Raw genomic sequence first — 4,080 nt, 5'->3', positions numbered from 1 at the left:
ACACACACACACACACACGTTGTGTTACCGGCGCTTGGCCGCGGGGGGAAGACCCAGGCCAATGCCGCCCCCCACCGCCCCCAGCAGTGGGACCTCAGCGCTGCCCTACTGTGAAGAGAGGAGACTCTGCATGTTTTAAGCAATGTCTAGGGACGCCCCGAGCGTGGTGTTTACTTTCAAGTGGCTTCCTAGGTGTCCGCGCACTACGCACGCACGCGCATCCCCGCCCGTGTGCACCTGAACACCTAGTCCGTGGCCCAGGCCATGCAGAACTCAGCGCTCCAGGGAAGGGGTTTATCAAGGGCTTTACGATAGTTTAAGTCAGTGTTTTCCCTCTGTCCCTAACACCTTTTACACTGGTTTAGTGCTACACGATGAGGAGTTCCATATAGTAACTTTCAGGCCCACCGTCCTAACGCTGGGGTGGGTGAGCTCCTAAAGGTCTCCACCTTTGCCTCGTAGCCAATCCTAGGTGGCCGCACTTTCTCAAATGAGGTACGTAGATACACACATACACATTCACACTCGCAGACGTGTGTATGCGCAAGCAGACAGTTTTAAATTAATCAGCATGAATAGCCCCTAGCAAAAAAGGACAAGAGGACAAACAAGTTGCCAATGTGTATTTTTATCTCCAAGAGTCTTTGACAAATAAAGCACCAAGAAAAAAAAAAAGGTCTAGAAGCACAGCGGCGTACTCAATAGGGCTCGAGTGCAAATATATAGGGACACTGGATTATTGGGGTCAAGAAAGATGACCAATGAGTATTACAATGTGTACAAATAGGCTGTGACTTTTTTTTTTTTTTTTTTTTGAGACGGAGTCTTGCTCTGTTGCATCATCGAGGCTGGTGTGCAGTGGTGCGAGCTCAGCTCACTGCAACCTCTGCCTCCCGGGCTCAAGCAATTCTGCCTCAGCCTCCTGAGTAGCTGAGATTACATGTGCACGCCACCACGCTCTGCTAATTTTTGTATTTTTAGTAGAGACAGGGTTTTGCCATACTGGCCAGGCTGGTCTCGAACTCCTGACGTCGTTATCCGCCCGCCTCGGCCTCCCAAAGTGCTGGGATTACAGAAATGAGCCACCGTGCCTGCCTGACATCTTTTTTGTCTCATTCTTACTCTAAAATCAAAACATTCTTTAAAAAGCCAAAAAAGCACACCAAATTATGATTTTTTTTTTATTTTTACTTAGTTGGTCTTTTTTTTTTTTTTAAGAGATGGCTTTTGCTAGGTTGCCCAGGCTGGACTCGAACTTCTGGGCTTGAAGGATTCTCCCACCTCAGCCTCATGAATAGCTGGGACTATACGCACTGCCATCTCTCTCGGGTGTTTTTATTTTATTTCTTCATTTATTGTATCCCATCAGCCCAACAAGCCAACTTCTCTCACATAGGAATGGGTGCCTGGGTACAAATTTCTTATCCAGGCAAGAGGGGATGAAAGGAGATCCTCCTTCTTGCCCTTCTGATGGTTGGGACAGAGTCCCTTTTATGCGCGTGGGAGGTGTTCTGGTCTGGATAGACACTGGGTATAGATTGACCTAGAATATATGTTCTCACATAAATTCATACCAATTCCACAACATTATGGTTTAGAAATCTCGAAAGCGTATTTTAAAGCCCCAAAATTACCTAAGAGGAACTGAAAGGCTTCAAGCTCCTAATACTCAGCATATGAGTGAGGAAATGATAGGACAGACCTGCAAAAGAAACTGTACTTCTGCAAAGGGGGCAGCCAGAAGGAAACGGATCCCCTATTCCCAGAGAAAGAAAAGCTTACTGATTTTCGTCTTCCTTTGCTCCCACAGAGCCTCACTCTATGGATTTTCCCAGACTAATTCCTTATGTGGCATCTTCGCTATAATCAGTCTTGAGACAGGTCTGTATTGCAGTCTTTGGCTAGGGGTTATATTTTCCCTGGGAATGTTCTAGATACTCTTTCAAATGAGTGAAACCATTCCTGTGTTCAGATTCCACGTTTATTAGATTCCATTTTAAAGCATAAGGGCGAGTATTCCCAGGAAGTATGTGACATTGACTATTCGTCTTTGGGCAATGCTGAGGTGGGGGAGGGAACACCAGCCTGATGCAGGAGTAATTGGATTTGAATCCTAGATCTATGCCTGAGACCTTCCAACAACCTTACAAACATATGCACAGTAGACTTTTCACTTTCCAAGATGTTTTCCACTTGTAAGAGCCAATGGATGACCCTTTTGGCAGCTTTGCCTGGTTGGATTCTACAAGTAGCGTGGCACCAGGAAGAGAAAAACAAGATGCAGGGAATGGAGATTGTATCAAGAGTCTGAATGGCCTGTGTTTTCTTTCCGTCTTCATTCCTCAGGCCACCAAACAAAAAGCTTTTGATTGCCAGTTTTCGCCACCTACTGGTTGTTTCACGGCATTACTCTTCATCCATCCAAGAAAGTTCTTTTATCCATCATCAGTGTAAATGTTCTCCAAGTTTATGAAATTCAAAAGGTACATTATTCTCACATGAACATACTAATGTTTAATATAGGTATGTATTGGCCAGGTGTAGTGGCTCATGCCTGTAATCTCAGCATTTTGGGAGGCTGCGGTGGGTGGATTGCTTGAGGCCAGGAGTTTGAGACCAGCCTGCACAACATGACAAAACCCTATCTCCACAAAAAATACAAAAATTAGCCGGGCATGGTGGTGTGTGCCTGTAGTCCCATCTACTCTGAAGGCTGAGATAGGAGGATCACTTGAGCCCGGGAGGTGGAGGCTGTGGTGAGCTGTGATCACGCCACTGCACTGCAGCCTGGGCGACAGACTGATACCCTGTCTCAAACAAACAAACAAACAAACAAGAAAAGAAAAGAAAAAAAAAACAACCGTGTGTGTGTATCAAATCTTCCCAGCTAGTAAACTTTTCATTGAAAATGTGGGTAGAATGAGACTATTAACTGAGGATATTGATAACTAATAGGTCAGATGGAAGAGTAAACCATGGCCCCAACCTGAAATGGAAATTAATCCATCAATAAAATGAGCTGACTAGAGAGAATAAAAACAAGTAGTCCATATAGTTTGCATAAAAGAAAAATGAGGCCGAGTGCAGTGGCTCACGGCTGTAATCCCAGCACTTTGGGAGTCAGAGGTGGGCAGATCACCTGAGGTCAGGAATTCAAGACCAGCCTGACCAATATGGTGGAACCCCGTCTCTACTAAAAATACAAAAATTAGCCAGGCGTGGTGGCAGGCACCTGTAGTTCCAGCTACTCAGGAGGCTGAAACAGGAGAATTGCTTGAACCTGGGAGGCAGAGATTGCAGAGAGCCAAGATCATGCCACTGCACTCCAGCATGGGTAACAGAGCGAGACTCCATCTCAAAAAAAAATAAGAAAGAAAGAAAGAGAGAGAGAGAGAGAAAGAAAGAAAGAAAAAGAAAAAAGAGAGAGAGAGAAAGAAGAAAGAAAGAAAGAAAGAAAGAAAGAAAGAAAGAAAGAAAGAAAGAAAGAAAGAAAGAAAGAGAAAAACTGCTTAAAAAATAACTTCTCAGCTGGGTACAGTGGCTCACGCCTGTAATCCCAGCACTTTGGGAGGCTGAGGTGGATGGATCATGAGGTCAGGAGATTGAGACCATCCTGGCCAACATGGTGAAACCCTGTCTTTACTAAAACTACAAAAATTAGCTGGGCATGGTGGCTAGTGCCTGTAATCCCAGCTACTCAAGAGGCTAGGCAGGAGAATCACTTGAACCAGGAAGTCAGTCAGAGGCTGCAGAGAGCCAAGATCACGCCACTGCACTCCAGCCTGGAAACAGAGCGAGGCTCTGTCTCACAAAAATAATAATAATAATAACTTCTCATGGGCTTAGATTAGCAATCCAAAATGCCAGTTTCCAATTTCAAGAATCTTGTACATTATAAATTTGTGTGGTAAGTAGTGCCATGCTCTTTCAAATGGTTTGCATACATTGCCAGCAAGCATTATATAAGCCCCAGTCATGCTTTTTTTTTCCCAGTCATTTTTGCTTCAGAGCCTGTCTTCTGCCATAAGTGATCACATCCAAGTCATCCACTCTGTGCCTGAAAGTCATTCTTGTCATAAC

The sequence above is a fragment of the Hylobates moloch genome, unplaced genomic scaffold (genome assembly GCF_009828535.3).
Source record: "Hylobates moloch isolate HMO894 unplaced genomic scaffold, HMol_V3 SCAFFOLD_5, whole genome shotgun sequence".
Lineage (NCBI taxonomy): Eukaryota > Metazoa > Chordata > Mammalia > Primates > Hylobatidae > Hylobates > Hylobates moloch.
This window is presented reverse-complemented; position numbering follows the sequence as displayed.